Here is a 27209-nt window from a genome sequence, read left to right as displayed (position 1 = left end):
GATACTTAACATACACAGGGAGTTACCTGTAACAGGATGGTCACATTTACAAGCACATATGAGCTGTCCTCCAATTATTTCCCATGAATTTTACCCTTTGGTATTACTCTGTTGCACTTTCTGATGTCTCCTCTATTTTCATAAAAAATCAATTACTGGTCTTTTTCTCCCAAAACATGTAATTCTGTACTTTTATTCTTTTTAGTCCTCTGTGTAGGTTGCTGTCAAATCTTTTCATTTTTTTCTGTGTCCTCTATAGGATGTTTCTATATGTGTGTGCTCATTTTCTTTAATTCCCTGACTGGATCCCTGTTCTTTCTTCAGCTGTATCACCGGATCCCATCCACTATATCATTCCCTCATTTTATCTCTCTGCTCTATTTCACTCAGATCCTCTTACCTGAAGCAATTTCAAATAGTTGTCTGCAAATCTAAGAGAATTTCACTTATTTTTTGAAATGCTTCAGTGATATTAAACAACTCACTTGATCCCCAAAGAAAAATAAGCTAAAAACTATTATCAACTTGGATATTTGAAGTGATTTATTTTGCATCTGAACTACATCATTTTCCCATTTTATAAAGTGATAGCAGTTTTCTCTGTGTTAGTGTTCAGTGTTAAAATAACTATTTATAGAGATTTATTCAAAAAGTATGTCTGTATTTTCATATATTCTTTAATTTTTTTTTGTTATATGTTCTCCAGATATCTCAAAGTCTTACAACAGAAACTTCATTTTTCATGCTTTTATTCTCTCACACTTTCTTTTTTTTTTTTTTCTCACACATTCTTTAAGATTTAGATTAGGCAGGGTCTCCTTCCTTAACCATAAAACATATTTTATTGAAATTTTCTGTTTCTCCCATTAAACTGTTAGCTTCCATGGGCCAGAGAAATATCCTAGTCAGCTTTGCATACCCAGAGTCAAGTGTAGTCTCTCCATATTTTTTTAAAGCAAATAGGTGTATATTTTTCATTCCCATGTATTTGGACATTTTTTCCTCTTCATACTGACTGGTTTATTTCTTTCCTGTGAGCATGTTAGGTACCAGCATAAGTATTTGAAAATCTAGCAAGAAAAAATTTGGTTCTATTAAGTTTCCATTAGGTTTAATTTACTGATACTACCCATTACAAAGTCCTGTTTCTATATTAATTACTTTTTGGATGATCCATCATGTTTGTTTCTGCTTTGAGTATTTTCATTGCTCCTTTAAAACATGAAAGAAAATGAAAACATTTAATAGCAACAACATCAATAATAATGTATTCCACTATAAAATATGCTTTATAGAATGTAGATAAGACTTTAACTGCTAAGGACAACATGGCTGAAATAAAACCACAGACATGGGTGTGAAAAAATTTACCTTAGTAAACACTTGATAAAAATAAATCCTAGGTAAAACTTTTATTGCTGTGCTACTATTTTGCTTCTCTGCCACGTGACCTGAACAGAAAGGAATATTTTATGTGATTTTATATTTCTAGCAAATAAGTAAAACTCATCTGATTCTGCAGTGGAAGTGTATATATGTGTCTGTGTGTATTTATAGAGTGACACAGGCATATATTCCTGTATTAATTACAGAAATATTTGTAATTATTTACAAATAATACATTATGTGTCACACTATGTGTCATTGCAGTTCTAGTTCACAGTAATAAATGTGAGAAAAAAATTTCCTCCTGGAGTTTGCATTCCAGTGGGAGAGATAGACAATAAGTGAATAAATAAATTTTCTACTTTCAGGCATTGATAATTGTTATGGATTAAAATAAAACAGAGGAAGGGCAAAGAGGTTAATGATGGGAGTAGTAGTTTGGTATGATGATTAAGTAGAGTACTGGATTATGAGAAGGAACCAACCCAAGAAAAATCAGAATGAGAGAGAATGCAAGTGTGATGGCTCTGAAGGAGAATCTGTGTCTTTATAACTATCCTGGCAACTGTAGCCATATTTTTGTTTATAACCATACTTATTTCCATTTAGCTACCACCCAATTTCTTTGCTGACCTTCATAGCAAAATTCTTCGAGAATGTTATTTGCAATCAGTTGCTCTCATCCATCCTTTTTTTAAATTTAAAATTTTAATTTATTAATAACGTTGACTGTTGCATGCATTTATTGGCTAATTGTATCACTTCTTTTTAAAATCTCCTAATCTTGCCTTTTTTTTCCCCTTGCAGTTTTATTGAGATACAATTGACATACAGGACTGTATAAGTTTAAGGTGTACAGGATAATGATTTGACTTACATACATCATGAAATAATGATCACAATAATTTAAGTGAGCATTCATCATATCATATATATAAAATAAAGAAAAATTATTTTTTCCTTGTGGTGAGAACTCTTAGGATTAATGCTCTTCACATTCCTATGTATCATACAGCAGTGTTATTATCTACAGTCATTATGTTGAACATTTCATCCTGAGTACTTATTTGTCTTACAACTGGGAGTCTGTACCTATGACCACCTTCCTACAGTTCTCCCTCCCCCAACCCCATGCCTCTGGTAACCACAAATCTGATCTCTTTTTCTAGGTGTTTGTTTTGTTTGTTTTTGAAGTATAATTGACCTGAAACACTGTTAGTTCCTGGGACACAACATAGAAATTCCATATTTCTATACATTTCAAAATGATCACAACAATAAGTTATCATCTGTCACCACAAAAAGATATGACATAATTATTGACTATATTCCCCACACTGTACATTTCATACCTGTGACTCATTTATTTTATAACTGGAAGTTTGTGCTTCTTAATCTTCCTCACCTATTTCTCTCCACTCTCCCCTCCCTGCTCTCTGGCAACTGCCTCTTTGTTCTCTGTATCTATGACTCTGTTTCTGTTTGTTATGTTTGTTCATTTGTTTTGATTTTTAGATTCCGTATGTAAGTGAAATCATATGGTATTTGTCTATCTCTGTCTATTTCACTTAGCATAATACCCTCTAGGTCCATCCATGTTGTTACAAATGGCAAGATTTCATTTTTTTAATAGCTGAGTAATATTACACTATATATCTATATCTACATACCACATCTTTATCTATTCATCTATTGATGAGCACTTAGGTTGCTTCCCATATCTTAGCTGTTGCTCAATAATGCTGCTATGAACATTAGGGTACATGTATATTTTTGAATTAGTGTTTTTGTTTTCTTTGGAAAAATACCCAGGAGTGGAATTCCTGCATCATATGATAGTTCTATTTTTAATGTTTTGAAGAAACACCATACTGTTTTCCACAGTAGCTGCACCAATTTACATTCCCACCAACAGTGCACGTCCACTCTCATTCATTCTTCATTGTCTCCTCCTCAGTTCTTGTGACTGGATCCTCTTCTTCTTCCAGACCTCCAAGCCTAGGACTTGGTCTTCAGACTTCTTTCTTCCCTTCATGATTTCATTCCATCTGTGTACATCCAGCTTCCAGTCTCTCCTGCAGGTTCTAGATTCATGTGTTTAACTACACACTCAACATGTCTATGTGAATGTCTAATAGGCATTGAAATATAGTTGTCCAAACACACACATACAAATATATAAATGTATGTATATATTTATACACAGAGGTGTATATATATATATATATATATATATATATGAATGAAATATATATGTATTATTTATTTACCTACATGTTTGGCATTTATATACTTACCTATATATGAAGTACAATATAAACACATATACAGAGAAAGAGAGAGAGAGAGATTGAAAGAATAAGAGAGATACCTTTGCTGACTTTTAGGGCCCCAGTGTATACGCTATGAGCCATGGAGTCTCAAGATTTAAGGATACCTTCTCTTTTTGTCTTGTGTTTGTTCAAAAGCAAATCTCATAGAAATAGGAAATGAAAAACAGCACATATTCAATTGAGTGATACTTGGTAGCTCAAGCCTACAAAGTTTAGTTGTGTTTATTTAAAGTTTATATCAGCAGGCATTAAGGAAATCAACACAAAACTGCAAGCCTGTTTTTCACATTCTATTGAATGAAAAAATAAATAAATGCCTGAAGCATCACTAGGTGCCCCTTCTGTGCCCACCAGCAAAGCCTGAGCCCACAGCCTGCTCCTCAGGCCCAGCGTCAGGCACCTGCCTTTGTAGACAAATGTGTTTGTTTAATAGCCTTGTTTGCAGTGACTAGCTTGCCTCAATTTTCTAGGAAATAATGCAGATTGTTTTTCTGTATTGGTTATGCTGTTAAGGTGCTACACAATGTATGTCTTAAACTTGAGTTTTTCTTTATGATACAAGGAGATATTTGAATAGTTATCTAAGTCAGGACAAAATAACTATGCAAGAATATTTCTTCCATCTCTGTTGCATGCTCAATTACATGTGAAATATCAGGCTTCATAGAAGATAATATTAGACATGACTCAAGCCCTAACAGAAATTTTAATTAAATTAAACATCCTGATCTAACACTTCCTTAAAAAAATAAAAAATAAAAAACCTTAAGAAAGTATAAATCTTTGAATTAGTAGGTGGAAAGAATGATATGGAAAACAGTTCTTGTGGTCTAGTGTAGTAAGAATGTTCTAACAAGTTTAATGGTTTTTTTGTGTGTTATTTTGTTTTTGACTCTGGCAGAGAAACACTCATTTTAGTTTAGTTCACCTAGCCAATAACCCTATAAGCAGAGGAAGGAAACAAAAACCAAAACAAAACAAAATGCAGTAATATCCAGTAGCAAAACCCTACCTTATATTTCATTCCCATACTGGTCAGATCCCAGAATATGTCAACTCACATTATAAATTAAAAAAAAAAATCCAGGAATTCTTGAATAGAAGCTAACTTTTCAATAGTGATGATAAAAGATATTCTCAGAGTAATCTAGAAAGTAAAAATATACAGTGTGTTTGCAATATTTCAAAATACCTCAGGAAGTTAACTGGCAGTTCAGAAATTTCTTTGAAGTCTGAGTCCTCCAAGCAGCATATGGCCTGTTCTCAGTAACCACGGAGCTGCCGGCCTCACCAGCAGTTGCTTCTGTGAAATCTTGAGGGGAACCGTGGCGCTTTGGATAGAGTGCTGCTATTTTTAGTGATACTGATGGTAGAAATTGATGAGGGAGAACAGAGGAGGCAGTGGTTCTAAACGCTTATCTTTGAAAAGAGTGAGAAACAAACATGTTATCACCAAGAAAAACGGTTAGGAGAGGTTAGGGAAAATCAAAGCCTGAACACATGCAGGTAAGTGAGGTAACAGGAGGAAAGCAAATTTCTTGCATAGGTATTCAGTGTCCTTAATTGGAAATCACAAATGACCAGGTTGCCAATAAATTTCATTGTAATGAAAGATATTTTGGCATTTTTATTAATAAGCTTTTTTGAAATTACCGGGTGTGGTCTTAAAACATGTGGTCTTAAAACATATTTTTAAAGTGAAGTGCTGTTTGGTAGAGTTTTATTTGAAAATGTGTGATCATTCTGAAGGCAAGCCTTTCTCTCTTTGATGTGCTAATACCATGAGCAGTTTCTATTTTATACTCTATCTTCTGTATTTGGTGATGGCTACTTTAGTAAATCCTTTTGGATTTCACGGCAAGATTGATTTTCATCAACAATAAAATCAACTAAAACCTTCAAAGTAGTACTGCTTGCCTGGTGGGCAATGTGGGTGCGAACACTGGGCCCAGTGTCCTTCCCTTGTTTGGCTTCTGGGCTGAGCCTCACATCAAACCTCAAATCCTACAGTACAGGGGTGACACCATGCTCACTGTTTGTCAGCCAGGCTGGGACTGTAAACTCCTCTTTCAACTTGGTAATATCCCCAACAACAAAGCAGTTTGTAATCCCACAAAATCAAGAGTCTGGACACTCTGATTTTAATTTTAGCTCTGCCCCTAATAAACTGAACAGTAAATCAACAACATTTCTTTCTCAGCCTCCTTTCTGCAGAAAAGAATGCCTAGCCCATCTTGGCTTCTGAACAGAGATGGAGGAATATGCATACTTTGCTTAAATATCACTTGAGTGTGTGAAGGACAAGGAACGTATCATAAGTTATAGATAGGTGCAATTTTATTTTTTATTTATTCTCTGCATTCTTCTGTTTCTCTGATCTGAATTCTGAGAAGTTGGAGAACCAGACTAAAAGCCTCCCCTGCACAGTAACATATGTGAGAAAGAACATTTCATTACAAATACCTATTTTGTGAGACGCAATGAAACTTGTGTTTCAGTGGTAACCAATACAAGGTTATTTCAACCTATTTTGGATTCCAAGTGACCAAACAATTAAAATAGTTAGATTTGAGTTGAAGAGTGAACTGTATCATGATGTTAGTGAGAAATAATATTTTCATATTAACATCTTCAACTCTCTTATATATAAATAGTCTGTTATTCACTGTACTGTGCTTTGACCTTGGAATGAAAAAAAACGCCATAGATCTGTCCAGGTTCAATTCTTCGTAAGCTAGTATTGACTGAAAAATGATTGCACAACCCCAAAGTTGAGAATTATGTTTTATTCAGTGGACAAACTGAGGACTTAAGCCCGGGAGTCAGCCTTTCAGACATCTCTGAGGGACCATTCTGAAGAGGTAAGGGAGGAGCCAGGCTATATGAGGGTTTTTGCAACAAAAACCAGGTAGTTGGAACATCAAAAGATTACTGTTAACTAAAGTAAAACCAGACCTCTTAAGTTAATGAATTTATCAGTCGCCTATGTATGGAAAGATACAAGAGTCTGGGCTCAATGAAATTATTCCTTTGACATGCACCTTAACTATCTAGGGCCAATATTCTGTTTTTTCCATCCTGAGTCCCCTCAGGATGCACAGTCAGGGGCGGCTGCAGTGGCTGATGGCTTGATGGACGCACATCCTTTGTTTACTGATATGGCAGGTGACATTCTTTGTCCACCCTGGAATGACAGAGCCTGATGTGGTGATGTTTTATGTATTGTGAATCAAAGTTATATATTATTTTGAATTGTTAATTTCATCTAGGCTAACTTTATTTACAACTAGACCAATTTATAGATTTATTTTATAATTTTTGTAGTTAAGACCTGTTATTTGAAAACTTTCAAGGACCTAATGTCTCAGCCATAAACCAAGGATTATACATTTTTAATGTTACTAGTGCTGTCATTTTCCCTCCATTGTCACTCGTCACTTGTTATTGGGACAACACTTGCTTCCCACGAGGAGTGGAATGAGGGAATCACAGAATCAAAATTTCTCACACCATACTGTAGGATTTTTAAAAATATATTAAGCTATTAAAAAAAGAAGACAGAGAAATTTCTAGACATTTCACATTTTATAAACCAGAATTATAATGATATGTATCTTTTCTACTACTGAGGAAGGCCTATCATTTTATCTTGAGCTGTACTCTCCACCTCGAAATATTACAATCAAAATTCAAATGAGATTTACTCCATATAGAAAGGGAATATTTAAAATTCCATGTTCTGTGGCTGTTCTAAAGATGGCTGCAAAATCTTTGACAATGCTTTTAGAGAGAGAAGCATAGGGTCTAATTCTCTTCCCCTTGAGTCTGGGTGTTTTAGTGACCTGCTTGTAACTGCAGAGGAGGGGCTGTATCCAGATTTCTGAGCGGAAGGGGATTCAGTGCTCCCCCTGCCTCATTTGCAAGAACACCCCCTCTTGGAGCTCTAAGCTGCCTGGTGAGGATGCTGACAATCCTGAGTCTGCCTTGCAGGTGCCAATGGGAAGTCCCAGAGGAGCTCAGCCTTTGCCTCATCGTGGTCCAGGCCCTGGAGGTGCACATAAGGCGCCCAACAGATGACGGCAGCGGTCACTGCGGCCCAAGTCCTCCTGTCTGCAGCCCCAGAATCTGGAAGCAGATACAAGTTATCCCTATTGTGCTCTGTCTAAATCCCTCACCCACAGAATCCATGCACAAAAATAAAATGGTTAGTTATGCAACACTAGATAACTGCAACACATTTGTACTACTTTATTTATAAAATTAAATGATTTTCAACTTTGTTAGCCATTTTCCAAATACTAGATTTGTTCTCTTGTTGTGTTTCTACTGTCCTCTCGTGTCAATTATTACAGACTTTGGTAATTTCTGAGTTTTTGTGTGGGTTTTTTTGTTTGGTTTTTCGCCTGAGTTTTTGTGTGGGTTTGTTTATTTGGTTTTTCGCCTGTTTTTTTTCTTTTTCTTTGTTTTGTTTGCTTTTACTTGCAATTTATTTTGAATTTGTTCAAGCATATTAGTGTTTTATCTCAAAGTTGCCAGTAAAGGAAAAGGCTTCTAAGAAAGCGAATTTAGTGATTTCTTCTTGGTAGGGCATTTTATGAGGGACCAGACACAAAAACAGAATGTTCTAGTTAAAAAGTATTAGGCTAGTCATAAAGCTGGTTTAAGGTCTTTGCACTTTTGAATATCTGGTTTAATAAAACCAGATATAGTTAATTGGGTAGGTAATTCTAATTTCTCTGTAAGCCTTCTTAATTTTATTACAACCTGATAAAGCAAGTGCTCTGGCATTTTATCAGTGATGCTAGATGGTTCTCAGAAGGGGAAGTAAATTGCACCCTACTGAAAGTTTTGCCCCAGACCAAGATTGGGACAGTTTTCTTTCTTAGTCCCTCTTTTTGACCAAGTTGAATCACTGAAGATTTGTCTTAGCCAAGAAAAGGACCACTGACATTTTTGTGCTGAGAACCTTAACCGAGTTTGTTGCTTTCTCATTCATTTCCTATATATTTTATAAATGGTAGAATTTAGACATGGGATCGAGTTATGCAAATGGATACATCATTATGATTATCTGCAATATCTGTACCCTTTGACATTATTTCTTTTTTACTAATTTCCTATATTAGATAAGAATTTCTCAGCAGAATCCTAGGGTGATTCTGTGTACTAGTATACATTTATATATTATGAGTATACTTTATATTATTTAGTGCTATATATATATATTATATATTTAGTGGTCTATCTCCCTGTATGGTGAGAAATGGGTAAACTGGGTTTTTTGTTATATGTATAAATATATTTTAAATATCAATATTCACTTTACTTTTTCACATTGGACCCTATCTTTGCTTTGCCCACATACCTAGTAACCAAGGTAGTAGACCCAGATGAATATATCATTGCTTTAATAAAATTGGATATAAGAAAGAAAAATTTCCTGAATAGTTTTATTTTGCTCATGGTAAGACATAATACATTTTTAATTTTATGAGTAATTTTAATAGCAAACCAAGTGGTAATGTTTACCTAAAAAGTCAAATCATAATCATATTTAATCTCTTAGAAAAGCCTTTGATGAAAAGGTTGTTGTTGTTATTTGCATGTTTTTAGAAAGATGCTGTTAAATGTGTTTTAAATTGTTGAAACTTGACCCCAATACAAGCCATGTTCTTTGAAGAGAAACTTGGACAACTTGTTGTAGCACAGCTTGGGAAATCTGGAGATAGAGTTGAGAAGATAATGGGCCCAGAGTGGGCGTGCTAGAGAGACATGCTGCACTTAACCCAAGTGCGCTATCGGCACTAATTCAGGTTCTGAATTTCATTAGTTGCTGTGATGTTTATTTGACTTAGTATTCTTACTCCTTATTAGTTTTTGAACTTCCTAAGTCATTCAAAAGTTGAATAGTAATTTTATCAGTCATAAATATCTGAATATTCCTTATCTGAGTAGAATCGTCATGAATACCAGAAAATTTGTTTGAACAATAAAATAGTAGAGAGCTCTGTTTTCTGGCTGTAGTTACTGATGCGATAGAGCCCACAGAAAGACAAAGAAGTCACCAGCTCCTCAGTCTAATGAATAACAACATTCCTGAGCTCACTTTTGTCTCCTGTGTGCATTGGTTCAAAATGTCTAAGGAAGTCAAAAAGACTAAGGAAAATGAAATGCCAAGGATACAAATGAAATTATATATTGTTGATGAAAAATTAATCAATCGATATAAGAAATAAATGGAAAATTTTATTAGTGCCAAATAGAGAATTATAACCCAGGAACAGCATCTCAGAAAGCTCCAAGAACTGTTCCGCCCATTAGAGGTCAAAACACAGTTATATTAGGTTTCTGAGACAGAGGGCTGTACATTAAATGACGTATTATTGACAGAGTACACACAATTCAGATCTAAACATTATTGTGGTGGGTCACACCACAAACCTAAGAAGGAATATTATATCTTCAGTTTTCTCTTTGGTGCTGGGAAAGTGTTGTTCTTTATGGTTGAGCAGGTATTTCTGCTGATGGGGGAGGTCTTGCCAATGCCTAATGTAGATATAATGCACAGTACAGGGGAGAGAGGAGACCAAAGGGCAGAGAACATTTTTTATGTTTAAATTTTTCTTGTCTTGCCATAAAATATGAATTTTATCTCACAATATTTTGCTATGAACACAATTGTACCATTGACTTTTTGCAGCCAAGACAATGTTTTGTACACTTTCAGGGATGCAGTCACAAGACATTCTCTGTCACCAGCACTTAAGCTAGTTTCAGGAGCAAGCATACCTAATGTCAATAAATGAAACACTTTTCATGTAATTTTTCTTAATATCTAATTATCACAAATCACCTAGGCTCCTTACAAATGTATTTATTTTTAAATGTTATCTGCAAAGATATGTATTGCTTTGTATATTTTTTGTTCAAATGGAGCATTTGCTTAAACTTTGAAAATACTAATGTTTAATTTTTTTGCTTTTTGAGGTCAGAGTTTTGAGATAGACTGTAAACTGGTGTGCCCGTGTTCTTCCCTGTGGTTTACACGAGAAGAGACACCCCTAACCTATAGGAATATAATTGCTAACATCTACAATTCTAGCATTGCTACTGGGTTAAAAAAAAACAGGCAAACAAAACGTGACCCATGATTAAGAGAATTTGGAATGTCTCCAAAAGCTTTAATATTTACATTTCTAAGCTTATAATGCCCTCTATTTCCTGCTTCCTCTTTCTCAATAGTAGGCTTATTGTTTTCTCTTTTTCTTTTCCTTTTTTATGTTTTCATGTTTTGAAAAATATTCTATTTCCATCATTTGGCACTTCTAAAGCATTTTGAATGTTTTCCCCAGTCTTTCTTAATTTTCTTCTTTTCATTTAACTACCTTTAAAAATTATTTTTAAGCCAAAATAATTAAAAAGTCAGAATAATTTCTCCAGCATTTGAATCCTGAACAACTCTCATTTCTGTTTTCTTGAATATTACTAGAATGTGTGAGAGATGTTTACTTCCTCAGCACCACCACCATTATAGTATTTACTTAAATAAAACTATTTAAATTAACTATTTAATTTGTAGTCACCCATACAATCCAGAAGTACAAATGGGAAAGAATAAGATAGTAGCCATCAACTGAACAGATATAGATTAACTCATTGTGCTGAGTTAATATTTTCAAGATTCTGATTCTATACGTTTTATATTAAAACTTTTTATCCACACTTTATTTAATAAGAACAATAATAATCCAAATGAAAGTATGTGGAAGCTTTTACTATGATTTTCATTTGTCTTAAGGAAGATTCATAAAATGAGTAAGGCAAAACGATGTTTTGCTGGTAATTCTATGGCTTTAACGTAATAATTTGGGCCAAAATAATTAAACTTGATCAACCCTTAAAAATGTAATGATGACTGTGAGGCCGTGTTAGTTCCATTCAGCCAGTCGGAGGTTTATCCATGTCGTAGGTGCACATGCACATAGTACATCAGCTCATAGAGTCTCAAAGTTGGCAGTGAAGATAAAGATAGTAGTTTAACTCACTCATTTTTATAGCCTAGATATATCATTGCCCAAGAGACAGTAATTTGCCTGAGATTGCTGGAAAATTACAAGGAAATATTTAATTACTAGATGTAAAAAAGAGAACATAAGTGTGAGGACCAATTTCATTAATATATCTTGCTATAACTAGTATATTAGTATCAAGGAACCATATCATTGGAAAAAAATAGACTTTATTATGTTTTCTTAAACTATTACATCCAAAATAAATAAGTAGAAAATATATCCTAATTACTTTAAATAACATAAAATTACCTGTAAGATATAGAAGATTGATTTGAACATGGTTCTTTCTCAGGATCTGGCCTCTATAAAATTGAGTAGTTTCGATATACTTTATTTATGAAAATGCCACGATCCACCCTCTGTCCTCTTTATCACTCCCTGTGTGAATTTTAGTGCAAAGGAGAGAGGAACATGCTCTGCTTGGGATGCCGTGTCAGCAGCCTGTACTCTGGGGTTTGGTGAGTCGTCTGCATTTAGTGACAACACATGCAAAAAGTGAGGTCACCACTGGGAAGCTCTAGCCCTGTCCTCAGGGGAGGATGAGGGGTAGTCTGGGCTCCCTTAGGAAACCTTCCAAAATCTGGTGCCCAGAGCTTCCTTTTTAGGAGGAGAGAGTGTTTCTCATTTCATAATTCCTATAGAGTTTTATAGGTTAGGAAATTGATCACAGTGTATTTAACTGCACATGTAATGGAGAATTTCTTCCACATTCCTATAAATTATTGTTAAAATTATAAGCCAAAAATGTCATTTTAGTTCAGACATTTTCCTTAACCATTGGTTTTATTAAAACCACCAGGGCTAGATCATTATACTTTTTTGCCTTACTTTTATGAAGATGTAACTTACGTACATGGAAATCTACCACTTTTAAGCATACAAATGAATATGTAGTCACGCTTGTATTATCACAGTCAAGATAAAGAATATTTTTGTCACACCAAAAATTTCGTTTGGGCCCCACTGCACCTCTGGTCACCAATGATCTGCTTTCTGTTACTATCAGCTAGCCTTTTCCTAGAATTTCATGAATTGATTTATGCAGTGTATAGACTTGCTCCCGCATTCTTTCACTGAAAATAATGATTTTTGAGGATTATCCATGTTGTTGCCTGTATCAAGAATTTGCTCTTTTACATCACTGAGAATTTTCCATTGTGTGGCTACACCAATTTGTTTAGCCATTCTTTTTTTGATGGTAATTTAGATTGTTTATACTTTGAGGTATTATAAATAAGGCTGATATGGAGATTCACATATAAGTCTTTGCATGGATATATAATTTCACAATAGAAAATTTGGGAATTATTCATCAAAACTTAAAGCACAAGACATTTAATATCATCTTTTTCATTAATGTAGTACAATATATTTTTCACAGGATTATACATTTTTTAAAAAATTAAAAGTACTCCTAATATATTGGTTGTATATTTACTCTGATTGTTTGGTGTGGTTTACTTGCCATTAGTAACATCTATTATTTCTATGAAAGAATTTTTTTATTATTCATTTTTTATTCTGGAAATAATCATTTCTAAATTAAGTTTTGAGAGAATATTTTTCCAACAATGCCCTAAGTTAGGATACCAAATTTCAGAAGCAAACTGGAGATTCTGATTCCCTAGCCAGAGATATTAGATTTGTTAGATAAATGAAGCCATCTGCATCAGTTTAAATAGTTCTACCAAATTGACTCATGAAGTGTCTAATATTTCCATGTAATTAGCAGTGGCATTTTCAAAACTCGATAACTGAGAAGAAAATTTAATCTTCTCTGAAGAATTGCACACTCTAGGGCTGATACTTTAGAAAATTATATTGTTCTAAGGGAATACTCATCAAAGGATTACATCAGACTTTGAACAGATGCTGCAAGATCCCTGTTTCGTTGCTGGTGCAGCAGAGTGGAGATACGGAAAGGCTTCTCTCCTCCCACCCATCTGATATGAGAGCAGATTTCCCATTTCTCAGCTGACAGGTTAATGGTGGATCTCCTGTGGCTGTTCCAGAAAAAATTCTGCCTTCTCTTTTCTCCTCTGCTGTAAAATTAACTCTAGTCCTTAAGTTCAATGTTTATTTTTTTCTTGTGACTCTAAGGAGTCTTTTCCTCTAATGGAAATTGAAGGATTTATTTCAGAAGATAATATCTGTGTTTCTCTTTCACTCAAAAAATTTTCTTACTAAAGTATTTTATATCTACATATACATATTCACTTAGAAATAAATAAAAATGTATAATATTAATAGAATTTTATCTATGTCATTGTAATCTATTAGTTTAATATCTCATATGATTACTTTACTAGGGAAAACCCAGGAGATATATTTATTATGAAAATGCACAAGTCTGTTAATATGCCATACTCACTTCTGTTTTATCTTTGCTGCTTAGAGTTCTGATTTTTTTTTCTCCCTTGTGCTATGTTAGTTGTTCTGATGCAGATTAACAACTCAGCTCTTTTATGTGATGGAGGACAGATGTAGTTAGATAGTTAATCGGGAGAGTGTTTGTCTTCTATGGCGTATTGCATGGAGTTACAAGTTAAATTCTAAATCTAGTTATGTTTCCTTATAATATTACTTATTCATGAATTGGGGGACATTATAGTAGATGACAGCATAGTTTATTTGATTAGAAAATATTTGCTACATTTTGTGAAACAGTTTCATAGAGGATGTTAGATAAATTGAGTGTATCTTAAAAGTTATTTGAAGGTTTTCTTCAGTGCCATACATCATCGATGTTAAAATATAACAACAAGGGCTTCCCTGGTGGCGCAGTGGTTGAGAGTCCGCCTGCCGATGCAAGAGACACGGGTTCGTGCCCTGGTCTGGGAAGATCCCACATGCCGCGGAGCGGCTAGGCCCGTGAGCCATGGCCACTGAGCTTGTGCATCCGGAGCCTGTGCTCCACAATGGGAGAGGCCACAACAATGAGAGGCCCATGTACAGCAAAAAAAAAAAATATATATATATATATATATATATATATAAAACAACAAAAAATCTCTTCCCCAAACATCAAGTAATGCATGCTAGTTGATCATATTAATGTTGGAAAATGAGTATTATCACTATCCCTTTTATTTTATTGCACCTGTTACTAAAATTTGGTTATGTATTTTTAACATTCAATTAGGTATTATCAAAAATTATGTTTGGTTAATATATAAAATTTCTAAAATATAAGGGACTATTATACATACTTAGTGGAATTTTACTATTAGTGACTATGGTTAACTTTTTAGGATATTCTGACTCATTGGTTTAAGGACATAATTTGCCACATCCATATGCACATAAAAGTCTTACAATTTTTATTGTTTGTCCAAATATTTTAACAGAATTCTAGTTGTAGTTCAGAAAAAGTAACTTCAAGACACAAGAGAAAAATAAAAAGTCATCATTTCTCAATCTTAGTTATCTTGAAGACATGCTGTTAATACCCTAAGGCAAAGGATCTTGTGGATTGTCCCATGTGTTGACAAGCAAATTTTCACGTCTGCCAAGCTGATTAGTTGAGAGTTGAACATTGATTTATTCAAGCAGGTTATTTGCTGACGCCTTTAAGAAAATAAGTTGCCAATAAGCATTACTATTTTGACATTGTGCACGCATACCCACAAGCATTCAAATGTGCTCTTTTTTAAAAAGTATGTTAAAAGTATGTGACTGGAAGATTTGACCAAAGATATATGGTGAATCTAAACATATAGGGAAATTAGTGGCTCTAGAGTAAATGTAGATTTTTACATTACATAACTAATCATATAATAACCAAAAGAATATTACAGTTACTACATAAGTAGGCACATAGAGTCCACATAAAACAAGCAGTTCATTTTCAGGTTAACCGTACAGTCAGCAAAGGGTCAAATCTGTCCACATACATACAGATTATACTTTAAGGTATTGGGTTCTCAAATATTTTCATTGAAATACCCTGTTCAAAGAAGAATTGAAAATAGATTTAAGTCTTATCCAGATTTTGCCACACACAGCTCAGTTTTGTTTCAAATTTGCAGTTTTGTACAGTGTTTTAAAAAATAAAATATATATTACATTTACATCCATATTTCTCTGATTACTTAATTTTTAGATAGGTACTTATTGAATATAATTGGCACTAAAAATACAAGCTACATTTTTTCCTATGGTTTTATGAACTTAATAATGTTCTTCAACACATTCTACCTACACAGACCACTGCAGTCAGCTTTGAACCCTCACTGCATTCATATTGCAAGAGAGAAAAATGTATTCAGTAGGCTACTTATTTTCAAAGCAAGCAGTTATTTCTTAAGCTCTAGTGTACTAGACTTTTCTGTGGTATCTGGTATTCTAGGCTATTCACTACTTTATTTTCACTTTATATATATATATAGAGAGAGAGACAGACAGACAGACAGACAGAGAGGGAGAGAGAGAAAGTACTTCTGATATGGAAAGACTTTTCATATGTGCTGGTCATTCAGCAGTTAATTTTAAAAGAAGACAAAAATACACACTTATTAAAATACAATTTAAAAGTTTAAATCCTCCTTGAGGTATGTGGAGATTAAAGGAGATAAGTAATATATGTAAAGAGAAAACAAATAAAAAAAGAGGTCAAATAAGGAAGAAAAACCAAAATACTCACAAACAAATGACCATCTATACCAAAACTGACAGTTACCCTTCACAAACCCCAAAATACAAGTGGATGGGGATAAATCAATGAAAACTACCAGATCCTTGTGCTATCAGCATTTGTGTGGGAAAAGCAGTTTAAAAAGGCAGTGTGGTATCTGATGGCACAAGAACAGTAAAATCCCAAAATAACAATATTATTTCAGGTAAATCTAAGAACAGAAGCCGAAACCACGCCATGTATTTAGACCTCAATTTATGGGTAAAATCATTGGGTTCACTTCAAGATCTGAACAACCTGGAAAAGTCTAGGTCCTATGAACTCTTGAAATTCTAAGGCAGAGCTAGACAATGAAACTTCTGGGAATTGCCCCAAACTGAGCCAGGGAGAAAAAACAGGGACAAAATAAATGGAATAGTGAAATTAAATGGGCCATTGAGAGAGAATGCATATCTCAGAAAACAAGAGGCTATATTTATTATCCCTTTGGAAAAGTAACAAAAGAGGGAGTGGTCGTCCTTACCCCACTTACTGAAAAGTAAAGAAAGACTCATTTCACTTAAAAATTAGCAACAGAAAAAGACTTTGGCTAAATTTCATATGAAGTTATTTTAAGAAAAGGATGATGAAGCTTCAAAATGAAAGTGAAACAGACATGCACACAAAACAAAACATGTAATCTCATATTTAATGGCAAGCTAAAAAAAAAGGAAGAAGTATGAAATAGCTCAGAGAAAACCTCAAATTGATTTAATTGGGGAAAAGATAAATTCATAAAGAAAGATAATAGGACCAATGAAAGAATTACAAATAAATGTAAAATGAATTTCAGAAATAAAGACTAAATTAAGAGAAATAAAAATGCAACTAAAGACAAATGGTAATGTCTTAAATTCAAATATAAGTAGAGAAAGAAATGATTAGAATTTGAGAGGATGACGTGTATAGAATACAAGCAAGGAACTCCACCATATGTATAATAGGAGTTCTCAAAGACAAACAAACAAACAAAACAAAGGAACAGAGTAAAAAGCCATAATGGAATAAAATTTTAAAATTTCCCAGAAATTAAAGCAAGACTACAAGCTACATATATAGAAAGTACTCACCATGTACTTAGGGAAATTGACCATAAGTTATTACACATATTCTAATACAAACAAACTTAAAATAAAGTCTTTGAGCATGCAGGTAAAAATACCAAATAACTTATAAGGGGGCAAAAAAAATCAGACTATCTCAGCAATGTTTTTGTTTGTTTGTTTGTTTTTTGGTTTGTTTTTTTTTTTTTTTTTTTGTGGTACGCGGGCCTCTCACTGTTGTGGCCTCTCCCGTTGTGGAGCACAAGCTCCGGACGTGCAGGCTCAGCAGCCATGGCTCACGGGCCCAGCCGCTCCGCGGCATGTGGGATCTTCCCGGACCGGGGCACAAACCCATGTCCCCTGCATCGGCAGGCGGACTCTCAACCACTGCGCCACCAGGGCAGACCCTCAACAATGGTTTTTGCCAGAGAGAATCAAATAAGTTATATAAGATACTTAAGGAAAGATAATGTGAACCAGGAATTTTTATTCAGCCGTACTGACCTTTATACATAGAAGCCTTAAATTGTTAGTAACAAGCAAGAACCATGGGAATATTATTCCCATAAGTCATTTCTGAGTAATTTACTACAGGGGCTAAATCTAGTGTGTTTATTGAATTATCTCTATGGCGCATTGCTAAGTGGTAAAGCACAGCTGAAAAAAGTCTGTATGCATTTCTATCATTTACATAAGAAAGGTGGAGTGTAAATATAAAAAATTAAATATAAACTTTGAGCTCAAAACACTCGTCATAATAGAAATTAGGAAATCTGTTTTCTTCAGGGTTATGTCTGTAGGTCTCAGGAGCCAACTTCAAATGGTTCCCTCTGCACAATTTGAGTGTCATTAAGGACAATAATTCCAGTGAATTGAAATACATCAAATATTCTTCATTCCATGGTAGAAGCATACAATGCCACCTAATGAAAAATACTAGCTAGAAAGTTAAGTCTGTTTTTTATCTATTTGATATAATTTTAATGGAAAGTATGAGAGGAAAAAACATGTTAAGCAGCACAACAGTGGTATAATAAAAGCTGTACTGTCACAAGCCTGCAGGGAAGAAGTGTCTTGGCATCTCCTACAAGAACAGAAGTGTGAGGAAGTAAAAGAGCTTGAGAGGCAACCTGGAAATGAAAGAGACTTAGGAAACATTTGAACCAATCACAATGCATGCACCTAATTTCAATCCTCATATTAAGGAACGAAGTGTAAAAAATTATAGTTGGATAAATGAATACTAACTTGATACTTGTTACATAAAAGCTTTATTGATGATTTTTATAGATGATAATAGTATTGGAGTTATGCTTTTTGTTAAGTTTCTATTCTTTAGGAATACATACTGAAATAGAGATATACTTTTTAAGAAAAGTAATGTAGCTATATGGAAGAACAATTTTTCTTTATCCCAAAATAAGGTTATAAAGCAATTTCTAAGTTAAAAAATAGTTAAAAAGAGTATTTCATAAAATACTCTCAGAGATGAAAAGACACCAATATCTTTAAAGGCATTTTCATAGTATATTAAAAGTTAGGAAGAGCAAACTTGTAAACAATTGATAGTATTTAATTTGAGAAAATAGTGATTGAGGGAAACACGCAAAATTGAAAAATGATGTCTGAGACACTATTTTAGAAAAATTGTATGCCATTGACAGACTGTCTCTTAGAATGTAAGACTGAGACAAGCACCCATCAAATTTAATTCCAGGGCTTCCCTGGTGGCGCAGTGGTTGAGAGTTCACCTGCCGATGCAGGGGACACGGGTTCGTGCCCCGGTCCGGGAAGATCCCACATGCCGCGGAGTGGCTGGGCTCGTGTGCCATGGCCGCTGAGCTTGCGCGTCCGGAGCCTGTGCTCTGCAATGGGAGAGACCACAACAGTGAGAGGCCCGCGTACCGCAAAAAAAAAAAAAAAAAAATTTAATTCCAGTTTCACTAAGTACATGATATTGACAATATTGGCAAATTTAGAGAAATTTGCTCATTAGATTGATTTTCTTCTGATTATTAGATATGAAAATGATTAATTTTTAATACTCATTGATATTTATAAAATAAATTTTTATTTATTCTTTTATTTATTTATTTATTTTTACGTTACGCGGGCCTCTCACTGTTGTGGCCTCTCCCGTTGCAGAGCACAGGCTCCAGATGCGCAGGCTCAGTGGCCATCGCTCACGGGCCCAGCCGCTCCGCAGCATGCGGGGTCTTCCCGGACAGGGGCATGAACCCGTGTCCCCTGCATTGGCAGGCAGACTCTCAACCACTGCGCCACCAGGGAAGCCCCTATTTATTCTTTAGTTTAATTGTTATTGTTCTGGCTTTCTTTACATCTAGATGGGTGGAGAGAGAGTTTCTGAATTATTTGTACTGATAGTGTCCCAGATTTCTATTTGTTGTGTTATTGGTCCTCATGAGGATCATGATAAATACTTTTAATATACTTTAGTGGGTTACTGTTACAAGAAATTTTACATTGCCACAATTGAGACAGCATTTACATTAAATTACATTACAGGGCTACAATCAAATAGAATGATGAAAAAATAAAAGTTCCAAGCAGCAGTTCTTTAGAGCCCAGAGAAATTAGATTCATTCATAATCCAAAAAGATGATGAACAGGATTTAGATAACTAAACAAGATCTTTTTGACTGTAATATCATTGTTAAAGATTAATGATATATCTTTTTAAAAGACTGATGTCTATAAATTATTTTATCTTGATAAATTTCTATAGTAGTATATTTTACCTTCAACATGTATCTATAGTGAATCATTTTAATTTTAAAGTTATGAATTTGACTTACATATGGAAAAATTGCAATAATTTATGGTTTCCTTAAAAAATTATTCAGAGGAATTTTCACAGTCTGTGCTTCACCTACCTTGCATGTGCTTAGAAATTGAATGGAAAATGATGTTATAAGAAAATAAAGTGCATACTTTCCAAGTAAATGTTTAAGGTTAATGTTGATAAATTGTTAATAATATTCATTTTGTCATCCTAGAACATTAAGATCTAGTTCCTTTGTGCATTACAATCACATGTCAATACTATAATTACTACTGCTACTACTACTACTACCACACTAATATTCATGGTCCCTGTACAGACCTTAACATTTAAATGAGATGATCAGTGGGTGGAGTGGAAGGTAAATACTATAAATTCTGTTTTGAATTTTTATGAGGATGATATTAATTTTTTCTAAAATAATATGTTAATTCAAATTATATACATGTATAGCATCTTTGTATTTTCTTACATAAAGAGTGCATGTTCAACAAATTAGAGAGATATGTGATCAACAAACTTTAGAACATAATGGTCTGATGCCTTAAAGATGCAAACAGCTACATAGATGCTAAAAAAGTAATGGTATATTTTAAAGTACAATGCAATGTAAGGTGAAAATATCTTTTTCTTTTTTTTAATCATATTTATATTTTAAGAATTTAAAAATTCGGATATGCAAAGAATAATAATAATTGTATAAAATATTCTCAAACTTACTAGGATTGTAGTCTTACTCCCTTCATTCACATTGTAAATATTGCTGATGAAAACTTAGTTTACATAATGGTGCAAAATGTTGTGGAAACCATAAATTTATTTCCTTTGACAATTTTTGTTGTTACTTTACTGTAATGGCAAATATATTATAATAAACATAATACCTCTTTAGTCTCTTAAAAACATCAAATCTTTACTTATTTAGGACCATACGTTTGATTTCTATGTCTGTGAGTCTGTTTCTGTTTTGTAAATAAGTTCATTTGTACTATTTTTCTAGATTCCACATATAAATGATATCATATGATATTTGTCTTTCTCTTTCTGATTTGCTTCACTTAGTATGATCATCTCCAGGTCCATCCATGTTGCTGCAAATGGCATTATTTTATTCTTCTTTATGGCTGAGTAATATTCCATTGTATAAACATACCACATCTTCTTTTATTTTTTTGCAGTACGTGGGCCTCTCACTGTTGCAGCCTCTCCCATTGCGGAGCACAGGCTCCTTACGCACAGGCTCAGCAGCCATGGCTCACAGGCCTACCACTCCATGACATGTGAGATCTTCCCAGACTGGGGCATGAACCCGTGTCCCCTGCATGGGCAGGCGGACTCTCAACCACTGTGCCACCAGGGAAGCCCACAACATCTTCTTTATCAATGGACATTTAGGTTGTTTCCGTGTCTTGGCTGTTGTAAATAGTGCTGCTGTGAACATCAGGGTGCATGTATTTTTTCAACTTCTTTGGATATATGCCCAGGAGTGGGATTGCTGGATCATATGGTAACTCTGTTTTTAGCTTCTTATGAAATCTCCATACAGTTTTCCATAGTGTCTGCACCAATCTACACTCCTACCAACAGTGTAGGAGTGTTCACTTTTCTCCACACCCTCTCCAGCATTTATTATTCATAGGCTTTTTTTTTTTTTTTTTTGCGGTACGCAGGCCTCTCACTGTTGTGGCCTCTCCCGTTGCGGAGCACAGGCTACAGACGCACAGGCTCAGCAGCCATGGCTCATGGACCCAGCCGCTCCGTGGCATGTGGGATGCTCCCGGACTGGGGCACGAACCCGTGTCCCCTGCTTCGGCAGGCGGACTCTCAACCACTGTGCCACCAGGGAAGCCCTATTCATAGACTTTTTAATGATGGCCATTCTGACTGGTGTGAGGTGATATCTCACTGTAGTTTTGATATGCGTTTCTCTAATAATTATCAATGATGAGCATCTTTTCATGTACTTGTTGGCCATCTGTATGTCTTCTTTGGAGAAATGTCTATTTAGGTCTTCTGCCTATTTTTGATTTGATTGTTTGGTTTTTGTTTTTGTTTGTTTATTTGCCTTTTGATATTGAGCTGTATGAGCTGTTTGTATATTTTGGAAATTAATCCCTTATTGGTGGCATAGTTTGCAGATATTTCCCCCTAGTTCATAGGTTAACATATTTTGTTTTTGTTGTTATCATATGATATGATGAGATGACAGAAAAACAACAAAAACCAAAGAACTTGATTTCTGCAATAAAACAAGCATTATCTCATAGGAGAAATTTTTATATCATGCATATGCTATAGAAAGATTACATTGATGAAGTAAGAAGCCATAAATTTCTTGAATTGGACTTTCTGTTGAAGTTCGTTGTTGCTTATGTTGAATTAGAAATTAGAAGCTGAGGTAATAATCCAAAGAAGATAATAAAATTAATTAAGATAGCAGATAATTAAAATAGCAAAAAATTCTAATGAAAAATTACAACTGAAAATAAAGAAAGCAACATATAAAAAATAATTTAATTTGTCTTTACAATCTTAATTATGTTTGGTTTTTTTGATATAGTATACAAATAATTCACCCAGAATTTCTTCACCTACTAACATGATCAATAGACTGTGCTAACTTGTGGTTACCTAGAAACTGAAACACAGCAAAATAAACATATTCTCTAAATTTACTATTTGAATACAGACAGATTGATTAAATCAAATAGGTCTATTGCCTTTGGAAAACCTGAGGATATTTTAGAATACAATAGATTCCCACTGCAGTTGGCTAATTAAACATTTTTATTTCAGGAAGAGAAATTTCTTTACCAACCCCAATGGGCAATCTGTTTCCACAGTGAAACCCTAACAAACTGTTTGAGAGTTTTTCAAACCTGATGTAGCACATGAATAAATTTGGGTTTTCCTCATGGAGTACTTGTCTTACTCTTTTCTGAATATCATTTATCTGTTTCCTTCAAGAGCCCTCCCTTCTTCAGAAGATTTTATTGCTTTCCCTTAAATCCATTCGAAAAGCTTCCTTTTCCTTCCAGAGACTCTAATTTTATCTCTGTACTATCAATAGGACTAAAATGACTCTTAAAGGAATTATATATGATGTGCTATGTTAACCCATTTTAGAATTTCACTTGTTTGCATCTACATTTTAACCTTCAAAATGAAAGGGTAGTATAGTAATGCATTTAGGGTGACATCATTTTGGTCACATTAATAAGTATGACTTTGGTTGGCAAGTAGATGATTTCTATTGGTCATGACTCATTTTCCTGTCACACACATGCTATTTCAAGAGATTGAGAACCTCACATCTTCTATATATACCGTGTAAGTCATAAATTCTTCAGTGCTGCCTTTTATTTTCTTATAAATTGTGGGATACTATTCTTAATAGAGAAATTATGGGTGAACTTTCTGGTTCTTCTTATTTCAGTGTTGGCAAGGTGCATTTTTATTTTTCAAATTAAATTATTTTAAAATAATTGGTAATATTGAGGTGAATTGTATATTTTTCTAGTATTCTTGTTTTCCTTAATGCATATATTCTCTTAATTTTGAAAAAAAACACATTAAATTTCTTTACAAATTAATTATATCAGTAGTCAGTAGAACAATATATGATATAAAGTTTTTTCTTTTTTAAAGAAGGAGTTTGCAAACATGAAATGTTATTCTTTAATTTCATATGACTTTAGTTATAAATCCAAATTTGGCAATGCTATTGAAGTATCTTTGATTTTCCTGAGAAAATTGGAAGGGCAAAATTTCATTCTAAGAATATTATTAAGAAAGACCAGAAGACAATATAAGCAAATGGTAATTTTGATGACTATAAACAGTGTTCTAAATTAGACAGTGAAATAAGCACTGGCTCAAGGGATTCATTTTCCCAGAACAGATAAAGTAAATTCTAATATGTTAACTGGACATAGCATCTGACAGTTTAACAAAAACAACTTGTCAGTTTAAAAATAGAATGTATGGGAGGACGAAGATATGTGCTACCACTTTGGCTTATGTAGCAAATAGCCGTTAAATTTGATTTAAATAAAATGAATTTATCTTCATATTCAGAATTATCCAAAGCTTTTGACTGGATTCTCCACTTTCAGTCAGCTCCCATGTAAACGAGTAGCTCTATCTTTATTTAAAGTGACAGTACACTCATGTAATCATATTTGTATACACTACTGAGACCATGACTAAAAAAGAGAATAAATATATAGGTAGAGAGTGATAAATCCCTTCAATAAAGTTTTTCAGTCCACTGGTCAGAAGTAATTAATAAAGAAGTTTTGCTAAGGAAAAATATAATTATATAACCCTTAATATACCACTAAATCAATTTTATATAATTTTTTGTGTTTTAGGAATTATCCTTCTGATTATATGCACTTACTCAAGCTCCAATCTACTTCAATCCATATAATAACATCCAAGGAATGAGTGAAAAATTTAAACAAAGTTTGCAAATCATTTCACTGAAATAATACATGAAACAGCACTCCATATATTAGTACATATTGGTGTAACATGCTCAAGAAGTCATGGAATGTGTAATGTAACTCGAGAGCAGATTCTGATAAGTTAAAGATGTATACTATATACCTCAAAGCAACCATAAAATTAATAAAATAGAGTTAGGTCCGATAAGCCAACCAAAGATGTAAGACAGAATAAAAAACAAATAATCAATTAATCCTAATGTAGGAAGAAAAATAAGTGAAAGGGAAGAAGTAACAGATGGGATGAATAGAAAACTATTTAATGATAGATTTAAACCTAAACATGTCAATATTCACACTAATGTAAATGGTCTAAACACCCCAATTAAGAGGTAGAGATTGTCAAGTTGGATAAAAACACAGGTTCCAACTATATAATTCTTGCAAGAAACACACTTTAGAAATGAAAAACAAATAGTTAAAAGTAAAAGAACAGTGAAAGATATGCTAACATCAATCAAAAGGAGGCTGGACTGGCTATGTTAATATCAGATAACTTAGATTTCATATAAAATAATATTATCAAGGATAAAGGTAGTCTTTTCTAATAATAAAGGGGTCAACTCATCAAGAGGACACAACAATTCTAAACTTTATGCACCTAATCACACACTTTCAAAAATACATAAAGCAAAAACTGTTGCTAGTTCAATGAGAAATGGACAAATCCACAGTTGAGAAATACCCTCTCAGTAAGTTACAGTATATATTAGTATGCTAGAACATACAGACAGTCAGAAAGAGTTGACCTAATTAACATTTATAGAAACATTTCTCCCTACTAACAGCAGAATATACATTCTTCTCTCAAGTATACACAGGACATTTACCAAAAAAATAAATAAATAAATAATACACCGTATTCTGCTCATAAAACAACTCTCAATAAACTTACAAAGATTCAAGTGTTAAAAGGATGTTATTTGACCAAAATGGAATTAAGTTAGAAATCAATAATGAAAAATCTCTGGAAAAAGTCCCAAATATTTGACCATTAAATAACACACCTTTGAATGCTGCATGGGTTAAAGAAGGAAGAAAACGACTTTACCTATGACATTTTTCACAGATCTAGAACAAATAATCCTAAAATTTATATGGAACCACAATAGAACCCAAATTGCCAAAACAATCTTGAGAAAAAAGAGCAAAGCTGGATGTATCATGCTTTCTGGCTTCAGACTATGCTACAAACCTACAGTAATCAAAACAGCATGGTACTGGCACAAAAACAGACATACAGATAAATGAAACAGAATAGAGAGCCCAGAAATAAACTCACACACTTATGGCCCATTAGTCTACAACACAGGAGGTAAGAATATATAGTAGAGAAAAGACAGGTCTCTTCAATAAGTGGTGCTGGAAAAACTGGACAGCTACATGTAAAAGAATGAAAGTAGAACATTTTCTCACATTGTGTGCAAAAATAAACTCAAAATGAAAAGGCAACCTATTGAACCTGAGAAAGTATTTGCAAACAATATATCCAATAAGGTGTTGATGTCCAAAATATATAAAAATCTCATATAACTCCATATCAAAATGGGCAGAAGACATGAATAGACGTTGTTCCAAAGAAGACATCCAGCTGGCCAACAGGCACATAAAAAGATGTTCAACATTACTAATCATCAGGGAAATGCAAATCAAAACCACAGTGAGATACAACTTCACACCTGTTGGGATGGCTGTTATCAAAAAGACAAGAAAGGACAAGTGTTGGTGAGGATGTGGAGAAAAGGGAATCCTCCCTCGTGGACTCTTGTTGGGATTGTAAATTGATTCAGCCACTATGGAAAACAGTATGGAGTTTTCTCAAAAAATTAAAAACAGAACTACCATATGATCCAGCAATTCAAATTCCAGGTGTGTATCCAAAGGAGAGAAAATCTGTATCTCTAAGTGATATTTGCACTTCCATGTTCATTGCCAAATTATTTACAATATCCAAGATTTGGAAACAACATTAAGTGTCTATGGATGGATGAATGGATAAAGAAAATGCAATATATATATACATATATAACATATATATGTATACATGAATATTATTCAGCCACAGAAAAAGAAGGAAATCCTCCCATTTACAACATGGATAACCCTTGAGGGCATTATGCTAAGTGAAATAAGTCAGACAGAGAAAAACAAAAACCATATGATTTCACTTATATGTGGGATCTAAAGAACTAAACAAGTGAACACTTGAAACAAAAGAGAAACAGATTCATAGATACAGAGAACAAACTGGAAGTTTTCAGAGTGGAGGGGGTGGGGGAATGAATAAAATAGTTGATAGGAATTAATAGGTACAATCTTCCATCAACAAAATAAATGTCAAAGGAATGTAATGTACATAGAGGGAATATGGTCAATAATATAACAACTTTGT

General features: G+C 33.8%; 1 protein-coding gene and 1 long non-coding RNA gene across 3 annotated transcripts in view; one reads left to right on the top strand and one right to left on the bottom strand.

Moving 5' to 3' along the window:
- Positions 1-27209, top strand: part of KHDRBS2 (KH RNA binding domain containing, signal transduction associated 2) — a 721722-nt gene that overhangs the window by 233883 nt on the left and 460630 nt on the right. The gene's annotated exons all lie outside the window — the stretch shown is intronic.
- Positions 9059-26254, bottom strand: LOC116762849. The gene is made up of 3 exons (XR_004352353.1): positions 26128-26254; positions 15553-15556; positions 9059-9070 (listed from the first exon to the last, which is right to left on the bottom strand). It is a non-coding gene; the product is annotated as an uncharacterized LOC116762849 (long non-coding RNA).

Source organism: Phocoena sinus, chromosome 11, assembly GCF_008692025.1.
Source record: "Phocoena sinus isolate mPhoSin1 chromosome 11, mPhoSin1.pri, whole genome shotgun sequence".
Taxonomy (NCBI): Eukaryota; Metazoa; Chordata; class Mammalia; order Artiodactyla; family Phocoenidae; genus Phocoena; species Phocoena sinus.
The sequence above is the reverse complement of the archived record's forward strand: the minus strand, read 5'-3'. Positions and strand labels throughout refer to the sequence as shown.